Source organism: Hyla sarda, chromosome 1 (genome assembly GCF_029499605.1).
Source record: "Hyla sarda isolate aHylSar1 chromosome 1, aHylSar1.hap1, whole genome shotgun sequence".
Classification (NCBI taxonomy): Eukaryota; Metazoa; Chordata; class Amphibia; order Anura; family Hylidae; genus Hyla; species Hyla sarda.
The window spans coordinates 179634464-179658188 of record NC_079189.1 but is presented as its reverse complement, the minus strand read 5'-3'; the positions used below and the strand labels follow the sequence as shown (position 1 = coordinate 179658188).

Sequence of the window (23725 nt, the reverse complement as noted above, 5' to 3'; positions counted from 1 at the left end):
ACATACATCTAAATTAACAGAAAACCTGGCCAAATTGCAAGAAAAGATCACATTAGTCCTGTAGTCTTGCGGGATCTTCAAGACTACAGGACTAATAATATTTCCAGTGGCCTAATACACAAATTGCACCAACGACTCCCCGGACTCCCCGGTCTATCCTAAAGAAAACTTGTGGTCGTAAACAGAGAACTCGAAAGGAGAGCAAGGTTAGCTTCAGTGAGATGGACATGGACTCTGCCATGTCCATGTCCGAAACGGAGGACTTACCACCACAGTCCAGTACCCCCTTGTCAAACGCCGGAGTGGTTTCGTTGCCTGTAGCAACAGCAAGTTCTCCCAAGTCTGTGCGGCCACAAAACGCTGCAGGGTCGGGAGGAAACACTGGCACGGACGCATGCAGATCCAGGAGACACAAGAGGTAATTCCTATTTACAATCTGTCTGTCAAGATATTTTCCCCGTCACAGCTGTCGGTTATGGCAAAGGAACTTACATTCTCCACGTCCACTCACTTTGACCTTTAGCGAACATTACTTGATATCAACAAATTTATTCGTAACATCACGGTCAAAAAGAATTTTAAGGTCTGTGAGGCTTCAAATTTAGGGACAGCTTGATCCCAAGGGGTTAATATGTGTAATTCACTGGACTCTCACATCCAAGATTTGCATACTAATGATGATGTATTGTCTATGTCTTCGAATACAGATATTGAACAAGCTAATGTTGACCATGTTATGCTTTCTACTCCTACTGGTGGTAATTTTTTATTTTCAAGATTTGGTTGTTATATCGGAATTGCAGGACCTCCAACATAATTTTTGTAACCAGGAGGTTCCTGCTTTTCCGACTCCTAATCCGGAGTTCTATCCAGTGAGCTCCTGCACTGGATTATTTCCAAGATGCGGTAGAGCGTGAGCTCACGGATATGACCATCAATTAACCTAAGATGATAATTTAACCTTACAGGAGAGGAAAGCATTCGGGGCAATTTCTGACATGGAGGACCTAGTGATCCGCCAGGTGGACAAGGGGGGAGCTGTTGTAATCCTGGACAAGGGTCTGTATGCTAAATTAAACTTGAATATGCTGCAGGATACTGATACATACAGGCCCTTGCCAGGAGACCAAACAGCTCCTTTCAGAATTGAATTAGCACTCCTTGTGGACTATGGGGTGAGGAATTATGTTCGTTCCAAAAAACAAGCAGAATATATTATGATTGAAAACCCCGTTATACCTATTTTTCATTCATCGCCAAAAGTCCACAAGGAGTGCTTCCACCCTCCCCTAAGACCGATTGTTGCAGGGATTTCTTCCCTAAATGAAAGAATCTGTTCTTGGGTGGATGTGACTTAACAACCTTTGATAGCCCAAATGCCAGGGTATATCAAAGATACAGGACACGTGCTTCACATGATGGACCAGATAAAGTGGAATGAAGGTTATGTTTGGATGACAGCAGATGTTGTCTTCCTCTATTCTGTCATTCCCCACCCGCTAGCAACACAAGCATTATCCTGGTTGCTAGATATATACTCCAATTACTCATCTACTTTGCAGGAATATATTCTTCAGTTTGTGGACTTTTTACTCCATCATAATTTTTTTATGTTTAACCAGCAGTTTTATCTCCAAATTACTGGAGCTTCGATGGGGTAAAAGTTCTCTCCCTCTCTCGCCAACATTTACAATTGTTGGTGGGAGAGGGGGGCAAACTTCTCCTCCACAAACCCTTTGGTATGGTCGCTACGTAGACAACCACCTGCTTATTTGGGGGTCGGGAGTAGCGACCATACCAGACTTTATCCAATATCTTAATGACAACATCCACAACTTGAAGATTACGGTTTCACACAAAGACGAGGTCGTCAATTTTTTTGGACCTTTGTCTAGCGGGGTGTAGAGAAAGAAGGAATATTAAGACTTCCACTTACAGAAAAAACACAGCAGTCAACCACATCATGCACGCATCCTTGTGCCATCCTCCGCACGTCATTAAGAATTTGCCGGTAGGAGAAATGGTCAGAGCCCGCAGGAATTGCTCTGCGGACTCTGACTTTGAGAGGGAGGCTTCACAAATACAAGAACTTCTTTTACTCCATGGTTACCTCGAACGGGATGTCACCCGAGGGAAAGCCATCGCTGCACACAAAGACTGCAATACACTCATCCTTTCCACTTACACCCGTACTAAGAAATCTCAATTTGTAGGGAAAGATTCGCCAATTGTCTTTTCCACGCGATACAGCAATGAATTTCGACATATATGTGGAAATATACACAAATATATGCCAATTTTTACAAGTCACCCCGCATTCAAGGGAGTTTTCACTCAGGGATATAAGTGTATATCGAGACGTGCTCCAACTATTGTTCAACATATTTCTCTCAGCTTGTGTTTGGAACAATCATGAACACAACAGCCGACGTGGTTGAGACATGTCGGCTCCTATAGATGTGGACTCACTAAATGCATATGTTGCAATTATATGTTAAATTCAAACACTGTTGTGTCCACATCTACTGGAGACACACACAGAATAGGACAATACATTAACTGCAACACGTCCTTCGTTATATACATTTTCACATGCAGGGAGTGTGAAGTGCAGTACGTCGGGTGTACGACCACCCCACTAAAAGTCTGCATACGGAAACATATTTCGGACGTATGACACTTCAACTTTAAACATGTGTCAATGATATCTAAGCATTGCGTTGAAGCACACCAAGGCAGTACAACATCATTGATATTGCCGGGGCTAGAACGGGTAACACCCCCAGTAAGGGGTGGGAATACCAGACAAAAGCTCTTGGACCGTGAGATCTATTGGATTTTGAGATTAGATAGTCGTATTCCAAGGGGACTTAATAACAGAATGGATATCATTTTACACTATTAATCTGATATAGTGATATTATTTATGATGTGTGGAGTCATCCCACTATCTTTTTATTATTAATATGCCCCTTAAATTATAATTATACCTTATGGTTCACCTTTTTGGCTGCTTTACAGTAATATTCCATAATGCTATATTGAATTTAAGCTTGTGCACGTACATAAACTCCAGTTTAATTTCATGTTTTTCTTTTGTTTTTACAAGCCAGCTGAATGATTTGTTGCCCCTGTATTAAGGGGGATCTTTATTCATAGCCCCCCTATGCCCCTCTTCTTTCAGCTCATGACATCAGGGCCATGGTTTGTATACTGACTATATGTCATGGTTTACATATATTTTTAAGTTGTGATGTGTCAGGATAAATAAAATATTATGTTTGTACACATGTTTTATTATATGTATCTTGTGATATGGTCATGATGTTTCAGGACTTATTTTTTAAATGATTTGTGTTATCCCCTTTTTGCAAGGAAATATTGAGACTGTTTGTTTATTTTCAGCCTATATTCACCTGTGCAAATGGGAGGGAGACCCACACCTGACCCCCCCCCCCCCTCATGGGGAGGTTCAGGTATGTGTTGTCCTCTATAAAAGGCTTGTACTTTCAGATGCAAGTTGTATGACTAAGGCCTAGTTGGTGGGCCAAAACGCGTCACCTTGTCTGCTATGTCCTTGTACTGAGGCTATATTTTGCAATAAAGTGCTCCGTTCTGACCTACTTGCGCTGGACATTCCACTCCTTCTGATTATCACATACATAGTACTCAATTAAAAAACTAGACAAAACCTATAGAAAAGCTGAAAATTTGTTGCGCTCATTTTGACCAATTGCACCTGTAGCATTGAGCTGTGCGATCCAGCGAGCTTCCCTTTGTAATAGAGCATGGTGCCTGTCACCTCCTCTTTCCAGAGGATCTATTCTTTCAAGACCTGCCTGCAAACCTGATTACTTCAATATCTCCTCCATGGACCTCATTTACATGCGCGATAAATCTTGTGGCTCCTGTTCTCAGGAATCTTATGCTTTCGCTTATTCTTTCAAACAACTTGCGCTTCGTCTTGCCTATATAATAATAGCCGCAAAGGCACTGGAGGCAGTAAACTACAAAAGAAGTTTTACACGTGATGAGTGTTTGATATTTTCTCAATGTAAAGTACCCACTGAAATAAATAGGCCATGTATTACATGAAACGGAATACCCATCAAGATACACTTAAAAACATGGCCTTTTCGCATGCTTTTTGAAGCATTTTTTTGCCTTTAAATTAAAAGCTTTTGGATGTTTTTAGTGGTGACTTTTTGTCCCCCGTAACAAATCAAGTCAGGAAATTTATAGATTATGTGATTCAAAGACTCCTTTTTGAATTACATGACTTTTAACCCCTTCCAGACCCCTTGAATTTAGATTTTTAGTTTATGTTTTCTTCCCCTTCACCTGTTACAGATTCTTACTTAAAGCTTGCGCCATACTCCCTCACCGACCCATGCCATAACTGTACATCTTTGGCCGGGAAAGGAGTTAATGTCAAAAAACTATAACACATATTTACAACTGTGGTTGATGAAACTACTAGCTGAGTACCCGTTGTTGCCCGATTTTTCCTTCCTAATCCTTGTTGGGGAGGAAAACCAACAAAGGAGGAAGCTTTTGACTTCATATCCCATCCTCATATACTGTTGTCATATCCCAACCCCATATCCCGTCCTCATATCTCAACCTCATATCCCCTCCTCTTATCTGACCTCATATTCCATCCTCATATCCCAACCTCCTATTCCGACCTCCTATCCCGACCTCATATCCCAACCTTCTATCTTGACCTCATCTCCCGTCTTCATATCCCGTCCTCATATCCCGTCCTCCTATCTCAACCTCATATCCCATCCTTTTATCCTGTCCTCATGTCACGACCTCATATCCCAACCTCATATCCCGACCTTCTATCCCAACCTCATATCCCGACCTTCTATCCCGTCCTCATATCACGACCTCATATCCCGACCTCATAGCCCATCCTCATAGCCTGAGCGATATCCCATTCCATATCCCGACCTCATATCCCAACCTCATATCCCGTCCTCATATCCCGACCTCATATTCCATCCTCCTATCCCATCCTCATATCCCGACCTCATATCCTGTCCTCATATCCCGACCTCATATCCCATCCTCATATCCCGTCCTCATATCCCGTCCTCATATCCTGTCCTAATATCTTGACCTCATATACCGTCCTCATATACCGTGCTCATAGGCTGTACTAGGATATTATTGCAAGATTACGCATATGCGACAATCAACCCCTCAATAGTAAGTTATGTAGAACAACAAGGAATTATTGAGTCCAAGGTAGGACTAGAGTAACAATGGAAACATAGTAATCAAAACAAGCAAAGATAAAATAAAGGACTTGTGTGCAACTAGCACTGTTACTTTAGGTGTAATCACTCTGTAGATCTCATTCTCATGAGTACGCCCGAGTATGCATGTATATTATATTATGTGACGGATTCCCCCATGTAAGAGATGTCATGACTATTTAACGATGTTATAAATGTCTGTTATGTTTATGTTTTGAAAACGCAATAAAAAGATTGTAAAACATAGGCTGACCTCATATTCTGTCCTTATGTCCCATCCTCATATTTTGTCCTCAGTTGGGACTGATTTGTGATGAAGATATTGTAAGCTGAAAATAGAAGGGGGCCGATGCACAAAAATGGTAGAGAGATAAAGGGGTAGGACTTAAACAGTGGGCGTGTCTTTATGAGATGAGGTGTGGCTTGCAAGCTGGAGTGACACATTCACCAGGAGATGCAGAGCAGAGCTTGTGGAGTAAGGTACTGGAAGTCTCATTTACTTGCATGGGACTTGAAACAAAAACCCATCTTTTATATAAGGGTGTAGGTAAGGGTTAATTTAACTATCATATATTTTTATTTGACAAATAAGTAATATGTGTTGAGTACCCGCCGTTGCCTGGTTTTTCCTTCCTAATCCTTGTTGGGGAGGAAAATTAACAAAGGAGGAAGCTTTTGACTTCATATCCCATCCTCATATATTGTTGTCATATCCCGTCCCCATATCCCATCCTCATATCTCAACCTCATATCCCAACCTCCTATCCCTTTGTTAGATGGGGTGTGGCTTGCAAGCCGGACTGACACATTCACCAGGAGATTCAGAGCAGAGCTTGTGGAGTAAGGCACTGGAAGTCCCATATTCTTGCAAGGGTGTAGTTTAGGGTCAATTTAACTATCATATATTTTTATTTGACATATAAGAAATATGTGTACGAGGTATTATTGAAATATCTCCAGCCGTACGGAAGTTATGTGGGAACACACATTTCCCATAGATTTGCATGGGACAGTAAACAAAAACCCCGACCCTCACAAATGGGGGTAGTTAAGGGTTAAATTAACTATCCTATATTTTAAGTGGACATATAAATAACATGTAGCCAAGTATTATCAAAAAATCTCCAGCCATTTGGAAGTTATGCAGTAACATTTATTTCCCACAGACTTGCATGGGACTTTAAACAAAAACCCCGACCCTGGCAAATGGGGGCGAGTAAGGGTTAAATTACCTATGCTATGTTTGTTGTACCAAGTTTCATGTTAATACCTTTAACCGTTTGGACGTGATGCTGGAACATACACAAACACACACACACACACATTGAGTTTTATATATATATATACTAGCTGAGTACCCACCCGGCATTTTCCTTCTTAATCCTTGTTGGGGAGGAAAGTCAACAAAGAAGGAAGCTTTTGACTTCATATCCCGTCCTCATAAATTGTTGTCATATCCCAACCCCATATCCCTTCCTGATATCTCAACCTCATATCCCGTCCTTATATCCCGACCTCATATCCCGTCCTCATATCCCGTCATCATATCTCAACCTCATATCCTCCTGACCTCTTATCCCGTCCTCATATCTCAACCTCATATCCCGTCCTCCTATCTCAATCCTCATTGTCTTGTCTCTTGTCCTCACATCCCATCCTCATATCTCGACCTCCTATCCCGACCTCCTATCCAGACCTCCTATCCCGTCCTCATATTCTGTCCTCATATTCTGTCCTCATATCGCGACCTCATATGCCATCCTCATATCCCGACCTCATATTCCGCCCTCATATCCCGTCTTCGCATCCCGTCTTCATATGCCGACCTCATATACCGTCCGTATATCCCATCCTCATATCCTGACCTCATATCCTAGTAACATAGTTCATAAGGTTGAAAAAAGACCAAAGTCCATCAAGTTCAACCTATATCCCTAATGAGTCCCTACTGAGTTGATCCAGAGGAAGGCAAAAAACCCTCATACTAGAGGTAAAAATTCCTTCCTGACTCCTGACCTCATATCCCATCCTCCTGTCCCATCCTCATATCCTGTCCTCAGGTGGGACTGATTTGTGATGAAGATATTGTAACCTGAAAATTGAAGGGGATGTGGCTTTGTGGTACTGGGCGTGATTTAAAAGCCAGAACGATGCACAAAAAGGGGTAGATAATAAAAGGGTTAGGGCTTAGTGAGATGTGAGATCTTTGTGAGATGGGGTCTGGCTTGCAAACAGGACTAACACATTCACCAGGAGATGCAGAGCGGAGCTTGTGGAGTAAGGTACTGGAAGTCCCATAAACTTGCATGGGACTTGAAACAAAAAGCCATCTTTTATATTAGGGTGTAGTTAAGGGTTAAATTAACTATCCTATATTTTAAGTGGACATATAAGTAACACGTGACCGAGTATTATTGAAATATCTCCAGCCGTTTGAAAGTTTTGCAGTAACATATATTTCCAATAGACTTGTATGGGACTTTAAGCAAAAACCCTGACCTTGGCAAATGGGTGTGGGTAAGGGTTAAATTACCTATCCTATGTTTGTTGTTGACATATAAGTAACATGTGTGCCAAGTTTCATGTTAATCTCTTTAGCCGTTTGGACGTGATGCTGGAACATTCACACATACATGCACACACACACACGCGTACATTCACACATTGAATTTTAAATATATAGATGCTACCCATACAAAAAAATGCACCACAAAATCTTCACAAAAAAAAAACATTGGTTGCCATGGTTTTTACATTTTCATACTGACTTTCAGCCAATATACAACTTTTTTGCCTATAAAACCCACTAAAACTCAATCTTCTTTAAAGATCAACTGGTTTAACCCGTTAAGGGTATCCTATAACTGTTGCCTTCCATCTTCATTGTAAACTTGGAGAGATTAAAAGACTTGTCCACACTTGCCATTGGCCCAGATTTACTAAAAGAGTCTAATTCTTACACAGTGTAAACTTATACTAGACAGCCTAAATGCTCATGGCTCATGATGACCAGTATGCCCAGTTACTATCTATTTTACTCAGTTGTTTGCTATTTCTATAACATATCCTCTCATAGAGCATTACCCTATTAACAAGCTTTACCCACTCTTCTATTTCTGGGGATTCGGGGGACATCCACTTTCTCAAGATGACAATTTTTACTAGGTCCAATACCTTAATAATACCTTTATGTTTAGCTCTTTCTAAATTTAATGCCCATATAGCTGTTTTATGTTCGAAAATCATGTCTACTTGAAATTTTCTTTCAATTATCTCAAAAATATCTGCCCAATATCCTTGAATCTGCGAGCAGTTCCATACCATCTTTAACCAATTGGCTTTATTCTTGTTACATTTAGGACAAAGTGAATCCTTCCTAGCATTAACTTTAAATAAAAAAATTAGGAGAGTATTGTGTGTGAAATGATAACATCAAGAAAGATATTCTATAATTCATATTAATCGTGGCTTTTTTAATGTTCAAAAATTTCAACCTCCATTCTTGTTCCGTTACTCCACCTACAGCCCTCCTAATCTATTCAGTACTTTCTCCCATATGTTTTCACCCATCAATTTGTAAAATGTACCTAATAACTTTTTCTCCCCGCCCCCACTTGTGCCACTCTAATAATCTAAATAAGTTGATGTGTTCCTACTTTTAATCTTTCCTTCTCTTTTTCTTTTCTGAGAGCGTCCTTCACCTGTAAGTAATCAAAGTAGTTTCTACAAATTAACTTAAATTTCTCACATAAATACGGCCAGTCTTTTATTTCCCCATCTTGACATAGGTGTTCCACTACATTTCTTCCCTTTTGTTCCCAATTAAAATATTCTGAAATCTTTTTTAATTCTGGAAAATTATCATTATCCCACACTGGCGTACACCAAATACTTCCTGTGATCCCTATAATTTCCCTCATTTCCCCCCATATCTTGCTTAACAGTGCTATTGATGCTATCAGATCACGACGCAAAAAATGAGCCCTCATATCACCCCATATGCGGAAAAATAAAAAAGTTATAGGGGTCAGAAGATGACAATTTAAATGTATACATTTTCCTGCATGTAGTTATGATTTTTTTTCAGAAGTACGACAAAATCAAACCTATAAAAGTAGGGTATCATTTTAATCGTATGGACCTACAGAATAAAGAGAATGTATCATGTTTACCGAAAAATGTACGGCGTAGAAACAGAAGACCCCAAAAGTTACAAAATGGCATATTTTTTTCTATTTTATCTCACAATGATTTTTTTTCTGTTTCTCCGTAGATTTTTCAGTAAAATGACTGACGTCATTACAAAGTAGAATTGATGGCACAAAAACTAAGCGATCATATGGATTTTTAGGTGCAAAATTGAAAGAGTTTTTAAAGGTAAGGAGGAAAAAATGAAAGTGCAAAAATGGAAAAAACCCTGGTCCTTAAGGTGTTAATATGCAATTTAAAGCTATATTATTAAACAAGTATTTTAACACCCATTGTTCTTGAATAATAACAATTAATTGTTCCACCGCAAAATAATGTAGGGAGTAAGGTATGCCTATCCTCCCTGCATTTAAATTATTTTCTATACCTTTGAAAAATATTTTTTTTTACCCACACCAGTGCTGCTCTCAAGTAATGTAAGGTCATTGGAAGTATCACCATTTTAATTAGCCCTATCCTATCGGCCATATTTAATCCCAATTTAGTCCAGATACAGTATTAACTTTTTTCATATTCTTTCCAGTATGGGATCTAAATGTAGCCTCTCATATTCCACAATATTCTTTCAGATCCTAATCCCCAAATACTCTATACAGTATATTCATCATCTTTATTGTAATCTTTAATAAATTAAAAGAATTGTCCACACTTAGAAAATGCCATTGGCCCAGATTTACTAAAAGAGTCTAATTCTTACACAGTGTAAACGTAGACTAGACAGCCTAAATGCCCCTGATTTATCACAGTGGCTCATGATGTTTGACATATGTTGCATAGGTTTACTCTAAGTTTAGACCAACTTTTAGCAGGCTTCAACTAGGCAAGAATCTTGCACCATAATTCAGGGTTGTCACTTGAATCCTCTTTGTTGTGCACTTCTGTTCCCTTCTCTTCCTCCTGAGCACTTTACAGCCCTGTGCACATTTGCTGGTAAAAAGGTGCTGTCCAGGGGTAATGTCTGATATTGCCGATCCTCTATTCAAAGTTACTGAGGTAAAGCTGCGGTACTTGATCTAGCCCATACAGAAGAGTGGAGCTGCTATAAAACAGCTGAATATTGTTTCCAAACCTTTGAGTGTTTGGCCACAAAATATCCCTGGCTACCATAATAACAATAACATTCTACTTGTTACCATGACAATTATGAATTATAATGGTTTTTATGTCTATGATGCCAAAGTATAGTGGTTGCCAAGACTAAGTTGACATCATAGTGGTTGTCATGACGGCACTGACATAAATACACCAAAGGTATTGCTATGACAATAGTGACATCATAAAGGTTTCCATAACAACAGTGACAATTCTTGTGTTTTTATTGACAGCACAGGCATCAAAGTGACAACCTAATGTTTGCAACACAATTATGATATCTTAAGGCTATGTTTTCATGTGGCAGTTTATTTTTTATTTTTTTTATACTGTTTTTAAACCAAAGCCACAAGTGTATTCAAAAGGAATAGGAAATATAAAAGATGGACTTATACTTCTTCTTTTTCATGAATACCCTTGGCTCAAAAACTGCAGCGGCAGTATTAAAAAAAAAAAAATATATATATATATATATATTATGGTGGTCAATAGTATGGTGACCTTATAATAGCTGTAATAATAATAATATTGTTATGTTGATGCTTACTATTACAACCATGATATCGGTACTTCGCACTTTCACAAATATTTAGAATATAGTGATATATATTCGTAATGACGAATATACATTTTTTAATTTTTTGCGGATTTATGTGAATATTAGTGCGAATATCGGCACTTCCAGACTGGACACTGATCCCTCCCTTCTTTTATGTGAAAGATATAATTGTGCATGCGCACTATGCGAATTTCAATATGAATTTTTGGCATGAAAAAAAAAGAGAACCAACATAGGGAATATGCGAATTTCGCGAACATAGGACAAATATTCGTCCATATATTCGCGAATTCGAATATGGCTCCTACTGCTCATCACTAGTTGTCACTTGAAAAATATAATAAATATTTTAAAAAATAAGTATTTACAGAAATGTGAGGGGTGAACTCATTTATGTGAGAACCTGTATATATATAATATTATATACATTTCTTGGGAGACTATGTATATATGGAAAAGGGGGGTGATTCAGACTTTTATTAGGGAAAGGGTTATTTCACATTTATTTATTTTATTAACATTTTTTTGACATAGGGGACTATTACCTGCAATCTTTAGATTACATACACTGAACAATGTGCCATGGCTTCCTGCAGCATTGGAGCGCGGATCGGACAGCAAGGAGGCAGGAACGGCCCTCCCGCTGTCCTCTCAGCTGATAGCAATCAACCCCAAGCGCCACAGCGCGTTTTAAAGTCAACATGAAAACTGCGCAGGAAGCTTTATGGAATAGTTTTCCATGGCTGAGCAGCTGCATGCAATTTTTTACATCATCAAGCACAATGTCAAGTGTCAGATTGTGTGGTGTTAAGCATATCGCCACTGGGCTCTGGAGCTATGTTCTCTAGATCTCACTTCTCTATTCGGCAGTCTGATAGTTGAGTCTGGCTTTGGCAAATGCCAGGAGGATGTTACCTTTCTGACTGCATTGTGCCATTTGTAAACTTGTGACTCCTGGTGACAGATTCACTTAGTTATCTGAAGTTTAACATAAAATAGATTGAAAAAAATTGCTTACAAGCTCTGAGATGAATATGCTGAGACTTTAGGAATATGCCACATAAAAAAATAAAATAAACCCTTATCTAAAATAAAGTACAGTATATTTTAGCAGCTTTGACAGTGTTCTGCAAGCACATTTAGAGTTCACTGTAACAAACTTCAATGGTTGCTCTAGTGTCTTCTCAAAGTGATGACTGTCTGGTTTCTCCAAATGGTATCAGACCCTAATGCACCTCAATCAATTGATATCCATTTATAGCACATTGTACGTTGCCGCTCTGTGTATGCATCTGACACTGGGACAGTTGGTTCCTGAAGCATTATGCATAGCTAAGTGTTTTTGCTGCTACTATTAATAACGGTGTACTGTCTGTGCTACATATGCACCATGTTCAAGACATCAGACTAGTCCCAAGAGACTTTTTTTTATTGTATTGTTACTGTAGAAATATAAGCAATCATTGCCACCTATAGGTAGCAGCAATATTGTCTGCCATAGATACAGTTCTGCTGCTTTTATTTTTCACCATGCGTATATGCATGCTCATGGGCTAACGTATTGGGAAAGTTTGTAGTCCATACTCAGCTACCTGAGCTACCTGAACAAGGATATTCATGAATTGGGTGGTGTCAGGGGTATTTAATGGACCATTGCTTAAGAGGCTGTAGAACTCCAATTCACTTACTTTTGTGGCAAATTGTGACACAACACTCAGGGAAGTGCATCTGGGTAAAGTTCCCCTGACTCAACAAATGGGCACTGGTGTGACCAAAGACAAAATGAGATACAGTGTGAAGACAACAAAGTACTTATGAATCTTAACTTTGCCTACCCTTAAAGAAGATGCTTAAGAGCTGAACAGTCCTTGCAGTGGGACTTTTGGATAGACAACAGGCTTGGACTTGCTTAAACACAGGATTAGTGACAGTGTGGCCTATACACTTAGGGTATGTTCACACTGAGGAATTGGCGAGGAATTGGCTTTCGCCGCGGAGTTTCCATTTTTTCTCCATGCAGAATTCAAGCGGATTTTCCGTGTGGAATGTAGGAGGAAACTGTTTTTTTTTTTTTTTTTTGCTGGATGACAGCCACCAATTTGAATTTCCGTTTTTCTTTTTCACATGAAATTTTCACGCAAATTCTGTGCAAATTCCACACAAATTCCACGCAAAAGCGCTTTCGGCGGAAAAAAATAACATTGCAGTCTATGGGGATTTACACGCGGATTCTGCGTCAGAATTTTGCATGCGTAAATTCTTTAGTGTGAACTGAGGAGCGGAATTCAATTTAAATCAATGCGGTATGGCACTGTTGAATGAATTGGAGAGGAGAGCAGAATTACTCGTGGAAATTCCTCTCCAATTCCTCAGTGTGAACATACCCTTAAGGTGTTCCTGACATTAGCTATACATAGGCTCACAAGACTCTTTAGGAATGTGAACTGTGACAGAAGTTGAGGAACTGACATGCTCTCCTGACAAAGACCAGGGTTAACTCAACACGAAACAAGTTTTGCCTCCTCTCTCAGACTAGGGGGTAAATATGTGATTAGATTCTGCTTTCTGCTGTACATTTTTGCAATGTAATGTGAAATAAGTTTTTCAAAATTAACCCTCTGTATACTGGAGAGTGTATGCATCTTCAAAGATACATTTGCAATGTAGAAAATACAGTTGCTTAGGCCTTCAGCACCTGAAATAAACACTTTACTGGCCAGAAAACCAATACCTCATCTATCATACTAGGTTTGTCGTAGCATCTGGTACAGCTCGCACTGGGCCACTACAAATGCTCCATATGTCTTTCTATATGTCTCTATAACACGTCAATAGAGATCTGAAAAAACAGTGTAGTGTTTCTTTATATAATTAGCACTAACAGCATGGTCATTATAGTGCCCATAATAGTGCCTAGAGATCGTAATCCTCCCCCCTCAAAAAAAAAATAAAAAATGCCAGGGCCAAAGGATGTGCGGAAGTGTAGGTGGAACTAGCAGTATGACCAAAGCTATTAAAGTAGGCAGAGCTATTCATGTGGGTGGAGCTAACAATGTAGACAAAGTTAGCACTAACATGATAGGTGAGGCAATCAGGGTAGGTGGGATTATGTAATTAGCACCATATTTGTAGGCCTGACTTAGAAGATAGCTACAGGAGAGTACAATGTGGAATAATGAGCTTGGAAGAGGAAAGAGATGGTTTGAGTGCAAGAGTCAAAGGAAAATTGATAGTGGACGGTCAAGAAGAGGGAGAGGAAAAGATATTGAAAATCTTTTACAAATTTAAAATTGTAAAAATGTAAAAAAAAAAAAGTTTAAAGCCTGAATATTATTAACTATTTCTGATCCTTAACAGTTATTTTCTGACTATTTTGTAAGGATGGTTAGTTGGGGTGTAAAGAATGCAGTTCTTCAGAATTGCGAGGCCCTTATAAATCCAGGGGCTACAAATAGCCAAAATAGTAATCCCTTCTCAGCTGTTAAACAGGGTGGACATTGCAATTATAAGAACTTTCGAAGAGAAAGGATTTGAAGAATGTTTTAGGAGAAGCAAACAGTTAGAGAAGGGAAGAGTTAGTTGGAAAGAGAGAAGAAACTAGATCTTTAAAAACTCTAACCCCTTATAAATCTTATCTTTAAATAGCCAAAAATTATGATATATTAGATTATAAAGATTACAACCTATAAATGATGTTAATAGGGATTACCCCCAATACAGAAAACATTCTGTATTTGCTGAATTACTGAATCAAGTGATTATATGAGAGGGATGAGGAAGGTCACCTTGAAAACTGACCTGCATTGTCAGAATTTTTTTTTTTTTTTTTTAATAAAAAAGCAAAATATCCAGAGCACAGGCTGGCCTCTTTTCAGAGTGCACTCCCTTTAAGGGCATTAAACTACAATATACTTGTATATCAGAACTGAATGGAATACAATCCACAAATGTGACTATGTCATCATCATTGGTCCTGTTGGAGCGTCTGTCTTGTTTCCCGCTAGACCCTGGGCCCCTTTCATTCCTACCATCTGCATTCATCCAGCAGGATTCAAGAAGATCACCTCACAATAGTGCTGACACAAATCAATCTTTGTTTAATAGCTCAACATTCTAGTTCATGAATAAATCTTAACCTAACCTCAACCTAAACTAAAGTGAATTATTTTTAATAATGACATAGTTTTCCAGATCAAGTAGAAAAAAAAAAATAATCACTCAATGTTCAGGAAATAATCATGGAATCACCTACAACCATTACTAGCATGAGGCATAAAAGATCAAAGGGAAGGTGCTTAGAGACCTTACTGAGCTGTGGGACATGGCTAATTGAAGAAAACATGTCACCAACAAGGAAGTTATTAGTTAAAACAATGAAAAGGATTGTAAAACTCCTTCAGGATAAAACTCCAACATTTAGTGCGACAAAAGATATTGGTTTTTCCCAATCACATGTGTGTAAAATATGGTGCAAGTATATACAAAATAGGAAGGTAATAAAAGGTAAACAAAGGAAGACATAAAGAGCTAATGGTAGAAAAATCATATGTAAGAATAGTCCCAAAAGAGAGGAAGAGATGGCACTTCGCAATGTGGATACAAAAATGCTGATTTATTCACTCACATGAGTGTGCTGGTTACATTGGTACAAGGTACCTGTACCTCCCATCCACCAGTGCCCCTGATTGAGTCAGTAGTGCCGACCTCTACACCTACCTTGTTCTTTATTTGTAAGAATACTGTATAAAATCAAAGGCACTAAATAAAGTTTACGTATACAAAAAATTACTACTTGTACCAGCACAAACACTTAACAGAATAAAACAAGGTTACAATGGGCTAAAGTTAGGGTTGCCACCTTTCTTCAAAAAAACAAGAGATACAATACATATGCTGGGGATTGAAATGTCACAGGGGGGGATAAAGGGGGGAATGAGATGGCACAAGGAGGATTAGAGGGGAGGATTTCAATACCCTTCCCCCCCCCCCCCCCCCCCCCGATCCCCTGTGCCATTTCAATTTCCCTGCTCTTATCCCCAGGGCTGTGGAGTTGGAGTCGAGGAGTCGGAGGAAATTTTGGGTACCTGGAGTCGGCAAACAATGCACCGACTCCTACTAAATTTAGATTGATTAAAAAAAGAAAAGAAAAAAAAGAGCAAGTTTAAATGTCCCAATTCACGAAAAGTTATAATTAATGACTTCTCTACTGTAAGAATAAAGACCAATGCATGCAGTGCCTCACGTAACCGCAAAACAAGACGAACACGTTAAGTGACTGTGAAGAAGCATGCTTTTCATGTGCTTCACTATATGGCACGCTACGCACAATTAGGAGCGGCAATACTTGTGTTCTGCTGTTACAGGGAACCCATGGGTAACCTAGCCTCTCACTGATAAGGGATTAAGTAAATATGTTTTTTGCAGGACTAGAGACACTTGTATAAGTGAAGGGAATGGAGGGTCAATAGTTCAAGACTGAAGATGTAAACCATTGGAAAAAGGCTAAAAAAACTTGTAAACTCGATTGTTAGCTTAAAGGGGTACTCCGCCCCTAGACGTAATGACGAGTGATACAGGGGCCGGAGCATCGTTACGTCATGGCTCCGCCCCCTCAATACAAGTCTATTGTCTATTGTATTGAGGGGGCAGGCCGTGATGTCACGAGAGGCGGAGCCATGACGTCACGCTGGTCTGTCCCCTGTATCGCCCATCATTACGTACAGTGCGAACTCGCTCTGTGTAGTAATGAAAGCGCGGTGCCGCAGAGGCGATCCAGGGGGTCCCCAGCAGCGGGATCCCAGCGATCTGACATCTTATCCCCTATCCTTTGGATAGGGGATAAGATGTCTAGGGGCGGAGTACCCCTTTAAACATGACTATGGGATTCTACAAGGGAAATCATGTTTTATAATAAATGCCCATTCCTGGATCCTCCCACTGCCCAGCAGCAGATCAGCACACAAACTGTTCAATACAGTAGACTGTTGGCTTCCCAGCCAGTAGTCCTGTGGTAATGACATGTATGTTGCCTTTCTTTCCTTCAAGGAATGTATAAAATACATTCGCATATTAATACTGAGGAGTCGGGGAGTCGGAGTCGGAAGTACAAATAACTCCGGAGTCAGAGTCGGAACATTTATCTTCCGACTCCACAGCCCTGCTTATCCCCCCCGTGCCATTTTATTTGATCCCCTCACTCCTAATCCCCCTGTGCCATTTTAATTGTCTCCTCCTGACCCCCCCCCCGTGCCATTTTAATTGATTCCACCCCCATGCCACTTTAATTGATCCTCCTGACCCTCCTTTCGTATGCTTTTTAATTGGCACCCCACCTCCATTTTCCCCATGGCAGTCTTGCGTTGCCTGTACCTCCCCAGGTCTGTATGTCTCCAGGCTCAGATGCAGGAAGTTTTCTGTGCCGACGGCACTGACAGTGGATAGGGATGTCCTCTTGTGAGGCACCTCAGTGCAAGAGGATATCACTCGTCACTGCCGCAGGTCACTGATTTAGAGTGGCCACGGCGATGCCTGTTCAGCAGCTCAGCCACGACCACTTAGAACAGGGAGCTGTGAAGGCTGCAGCAACAGAGCTAATCTGATCCTGTCCGGGTGCTCCTTACTGAAAAATACCAACCATTGCATGGCCGGTATTTTTCATAGAAAATTACGGGCAGCAACATGGGAATACCAGCTGGGTGGCAACCCTAGCTAAGGTGGATCATGGATTATGGCATGTGGAAAATTGGATAAAAGTTATAGTAATGAACTACCAATCTGTATTGGCCAAGGAAATTATTTTGGAACTTCTTTTTGGTGTCCGTTCTAATGTAATATTTAAAAATTACTATCATAGGAAAAAATCCAATTTCCTCACTAATTTATGATATAGGGCTGCATGTTAAGTAAAGACTGTGAAAAATGACAATCATTACCTCAATGCACAAGTGTACATTGAATGTTTGTATACTTTTCCAATTCCAGCAATAATTGTTATTTCTTTTTGGATTATAGTGGATCTTGCTACAGAACAAATAGTTTAAAAATAAGGGTATTGGAGAGTCTTGTGTACTGCCAATTGCCAATCAAGACCAAGCCAACCAAACTGTCACCTATACCCACGGTGACCAAAGAAGTAAAAATTTGAAATAAATGGTTTTGGGGCTCAAAGTCCACGATACTGGACCAGTATAGTAAGTATAAAAGCAATTTATTGTATTAGCAAACTGAAATCAACAATAAAATAATTATGCACATATTATTAATAGTATAATATGACTCGCGCTCCACAGGGCCCTTGTGAACCGCTATAGTCAAGATATTAGTTTATACACTGTAATAAAACCTCCTATGAAACTTGATAAAAACTAATAAAATCTATGAACAAAGCAGCATTGGGTGTTATGGTATTGATTAGTCACTAATAGGTAACGTAGCTGCTGGCACCCGCTTATATATATCCAATATAACCTCCGATGTTAAAACAGTCACTGGTAATATCTCACAGTTCAAGGTGTCACAGTTTGTAAATAGAAGCTCGGTGCAGAGCACCCCTCACCCGTCCGGACATGTGGATGATATCTGCTAAGCAGAGGTAACAGAGTAAATGTCACTCGCATTAGAAGCTGGTTGTTACGCCGAGCGCTCCGGGTCCCCGTTCCTCCCCGGAGCGCTCGCCTCATCTTCGTTGTTGCAGCGCCCCGGTCAGATCCACTGACCGGGTGCGCTGCGGTCCCGCCTTCAGCCGGGGTGCGATTCGCGATGCGGGTAGCGCCCGCTCGCGATGCGCACCCCGGTCCCCGTACCTGACTCGCTCTCCCTCGGTCCTGTCCCGGCGCGCGCGGCCCCGCTCCCTAGGGCGCGCGCGCGCCGGGTCTCTGCGATTTAAAGGGCCAGTGCACCAATGATGGTGCCTGGCCCAATCTTCCCAATTAGCTTAATTGGTTCCCACCTGTTCCCTGGCTATATCTAGTCTCCTCCCTTGCACTTCCTTGCCGGATCTTGTTGCACTTGTGCCTAGTGAAAGCGTTCCCTTGTCTGTTCCTAGTCCGTGTTCCTGACCTCCTGCCGTTGCCCCTGACTACGATCCTTGCCGCCTGCCCCCGACCTTCTGCTACGTCCGACCTTGCTTCTGCCTACTCCCTTGTACCGCGCCTATCTTCAGCATCTTCAGCAGCCAGAGAGGTGAGCCGTTGCTAGTGGATACGACCTGGTCACTACCGCCGCAGCAAGACCATCTCGCTTTGCGGCGGGCTCTGGTGAAAACCTGTAGTGGCTTAGAACCGGTCCACTAGCGCGGTCCTCGCCATCCCTCTCTGGCACAGAGGATCCACTACCTGCCAGCCGGCATCGTGACAGTAGATCCGGCCATGGATCCCGCTGAAGTTCCTCTGTCAGTTGTCGCTGACCTCACCACGGTGGCCGCCCAGCAAGCCCGACTGATCGCCCTTCTAACCCGTCAGCTGTCGGAAATGTCCACCATTTCGCACCAACTTCAGTCGCAACTTCTCCAGCAATCTTCTCCTCCGCCAGCTCCTGCACCTCCTCCGCAGCGAGTGGCCACTCCTAGCCTCTGCCTGTCCTTGCCGGACAAATTTAATGGGGACTCTAAGTATTGCCGTGGCTTTCTTTCGCAATGTTCCCAGCACTTGGAGATGATGTCGGACCAGTTTCCTACTGAAAGGTCTAAGGTGGCTTTCGTAGTCAGCCTTCTGTCTGGAAAAGCCCTGTCATGGGCCGCACCGCTCTGGGACCGCAATGACCCCGTCACTGCCTCTGTACACTCCTTCTTCTCGGAAATTCGAAGTGTCTTTGAGGAACCTGCCCGAGCTTCTTCAGCCGAGATTGCCCTGCTGAACCTGGCCCAGGGTGTTTCTTCCGTTGGCGAGTACGCCATTCAGTTCCGTACTCTTGCTTACGAGTTGTCTTGGAATAGTGAGGTTCTCTGCGCGACCTTTAAAAAAGGCCTATCCAGCAACATTAAAGATGTTCTGGCCGCACGAGAGACTCCTGCTGACCTACATGAACTCATTCACCTTGCCACTCGCATTGACATGCGTTCTTCCGGATGGCGTCTGGAGCTCCGCCTGGATATGGACTTTGTTCGCACGAAGCGTTTTTTCTCTCCGGCTCCTCTCCCCTCTGGTCCTCTGCAATCTGTTCCTGTGCTTCCCGCCGCGGAGGCTATGCAAGTTGACCGGTCTTGCTTGACACCTCAAGAGAGGACACTACGCCGCATGGAGAATCTTTGCCTGTACTATGCCGGTACCGAACTCTTCCTGAAGGATTGTCCTATCCGTCCTCCCCGCCTGGAAAGACGTACGCTGACTCCGCACAAAGGTGACACAGTTCTTGATGTCAACTCTGCTTCTCCACGCCTTACTGTGCCTGTGCGGATATCTGCCTCTACCTTCTCCTTCTCTACTATGCTCTTCTTGGATTCCGGATCTGCAGGAAAATTTTTTTTGGCCTCTCTCATCAACAGGTTCTACGTTCCTGTGACCAGTCTCGCCAGACCCCTCTACATCTATTGTTTTTACAATAAAAGATTGGACTGTCTCGTACGTTTCCACACAGAACCCCTCCTAATTTGCATCGGACCTCATCACGAAAAAATTGAGTTTTTCTTTCTCAGGTTCTTTGGCCCCAAGAAGAGGGGGAGACCCAAGGGGGGGGGTACTGTTACGCCGAGCGCTCCGGGTCCCCGTTCCTCCCCGGAGCGCTCGCCTCATCTTCGTTGTTGCAGCGCCCCGGTCAGATCCACTGACCGGGTGCGCTGCGGTCCCGCCTTCAGCCGGGGTGCGATTCGCGATGCGGGTAGCGCCCGCTCGCGATGCGCACCCCGGTCCCCGTACCTGACTCGCTCTCCCTCGGTCCTGTCCCGGCGCGCGCGGCCCCGCTCCCTAGGGCGCGCGCGCGCCGGGTCTCTGCGATTTAAAGGGCCAGTGCACCAATGATGGTGCCTGGCCCAATCTTCCCAATTAGCTTAATTGGTTCCCACCTGTTCCCTGGCTATATCTAGTCTCCTCCCTTGCACTTCCTTGCCGGATCTTGTTGCACTTGTGCCTAGTGAAAGCGTTCCCTTGTCTGTTCCTAGTCCGTGTTCCTGACCTCCTGCCGTTGCCCCTGACTACGATCCTTGCCGCCTGCCCCCGACCTTCTGCTACGTCCGACCTTGCTTCTGCCTACTCCCTTGTACCGCGCCTATCTTCAGCATCTTCAGCAGCCAGAGAGGTGAGCCGTTGCTAGTGGATACGACCTGGTCACTACCGCCGCAGCAAGACCATCTCGCTTTGCGGCGGGCTCTGGTGAAAACCTGTAGTGGCTTAGAACCGGTCCACTAGCGCGGTCCTCGCCATCCCTCTCTGGCACAGAGGATCCACTACCTGCCAGCCGGCATCGTGACACTGGTATTGATCCTAGGATCGTGCTCCTTATCGCATAGAACAATCGCTGCATGGAGACACAGTGGTCTCCTCTGTTGGTGTAGCAAGTGCTGCTAGGGGACACAGCAGTCTCCTCTTTTAGTGCAGCAAGTTAATGTAGCGCATGGTAGAAGCAGGTAATCGCTTCTGGGGAACACGGCATTCTCTCCTGTGTTTGCAGCGCAGAGGTATTCAGTCAGGCTGTAGCACAAACAGAACAGTGATCTTCTGCTCTGGTCTGCTCGATCTCAGACCAGAGCATAAGACCCATGGGATGCGGCGGAGGTAGGTGAGGGGACCTCCGCGTGCCGTTCTCGATGATCGGATTGCCGCAGCAGTGCTGTGGGCGATCCGTTCATCCATATTTCTGACCGCACTACCGCAGCTGCAGTGATCTGTATTGATAACGGCAACTGAGGGGTTAATAGCAGACATCCGCGCGATCACGGATCTCAGCCATTACCGGCAGGTCCCTGGCTGCGATCAGCAGCCGGGACCAGCCGTGCATGATCCGTGCATCGCTCCTATGCTCGCGGTCATGTACAGGATGTTAATGTATGTCCTGGTGCGCTAAGTACCACAGCACCAGGACGTAAATTTACATCCTTGGTCATGAAGGGGTTGATAATATGTGCATAATTATTTTATTGTTGATTTCAGTTTGTTAATACAATAAATTGCTTTTATACTTACTTTACTGGTCCAGTATCCTTGACTTTGAGCCCCAAAACCATTTTTTCAAATTTTGACAGAGCAAATAGTGTCAGAATGTCAATATATTTCATTATTTAAAATAATGTACTTTATTTCATGAAGTCAGAGTTTCCAGCTATCAAATAAACAATGTGTTGTATCTGATATGCTCTTTACTGCAGGGTAATTCCTGGATTTTAGACCCCAAAATATTCATTACTTGGCAGACAAATTCTGCAGTGTGTTGGGACCTGTAAGGTAGAAAAAGGTGGCCACTAGGAGTAGGAGTATAGGCACCAGGTATACAAACCATAACATGAGGCAGCAGCATGGTCAGGTAAGAATCATGAACAAGTAGTTGCCAATAGCAATGCAAAGCCAATGGGACAGAAACAGCAAGAACCACAGGAACTGTTACTCAGCCATTGAGTGAAGCCACTAGCCGGGCTAACATTTCAGTGCTTTAAAGTGTCCCTGTCCTTTAGAAAAACTTTTGACATGTTCGACAGATATGATAAGAGTTTTGATCGCTCGGAATCTGAGTGTTCAGACCCTGACTGATCTCTCGATTTCACCGGGAGAAACGTGCTCCACTTCCATGTTCTCCGTCCAGCTGCATTAGAAAGGCTCGATAATAACTTATACATATATGTAGATGGGCACCCCTAATATTTAAAAAGGGGTGCAAGAAATGTCAATAAATAAACATAGAAACAGAGAATGTGTTGACAGATAAGAAACATTTGGCCCATCTAGTCTGCCCAATATTTTGAATACTATTAATAAATAGTCCCTGGCCCTGTCTTATATGAGAGATAGCCTTATGTCTATCCCATGCATGCTAACTGATTGCCGTCTGAGGTAAGATTAAAAAAAATAATTGGTCTTAGAAGGTGAGGGGGGAAAAACACAAGCCAGAAATCAAAATTTGCCAGGTCATGAATGGGTTAAAGGGGTTATCCACCATAAGGTGATTTTAGTACATACCTGGCAGACAGTAACGGACATGCTTAGAAAGGATCTGTGCTTGTCTTGGGGCTGAATGGCTATGTTGTGAGGTTACCATAACACTGTGGTACTGCATCGAAATTTCTTACATGTTTCATTTATTCGTTTAACAGGTTGTTCAGGGTTCGAAATGATGCGTTTCACCCGCAACATTTGGCTCCATGGCAAAGATTTGATTCTGGATTTGGGATGAAAACTGTCATATAATAAGACACTAATTCTGTCTGTTTCTTTTTAAATAAATCAATTGTGAGTTTGCCATCAATTATAGTCACCAATGTGTCGAAAGATTGAATAGAGGAATCTGAGGCCACCATAGTGAACTAAAGTTCGGGATAAATCCCATTTTTTTTTCATCCAGAAATAACTCAAGTTGTTTCCAAGTGCCTAACCAAATCACAAACGTATGATTAATTTATCGGAACCATGTCCGTACATAACGATACCATTGAGACACGTAAATGTATTTTTCTTCA

The 23725-nt window shown here is 42.1% G+C and overlaps 1 long non-coding RNA gene across 1 annotated transcript in view; it reads left to right on the top strand.

Moving 5' to 3' along the window:
* Positions 1-23446, top strand: part of LOC130361512 (uncharacterized) — a 65766-nt gene extending 42320 nt beyond the window's left edge. The window contains exons 2-3 of the long non-coding RNA XR_008891033.1: positions 9541-9644; positions 23363-23446. This is a non-coding gene — a long non-coding RNA (uncharacterized LOC130361512). The remainder of the gene's footprint in view (positions 1-9540; positions 9645-23362) is intronic.
* Positions 23447-23725: the final 279 nt, after the last annotated feature.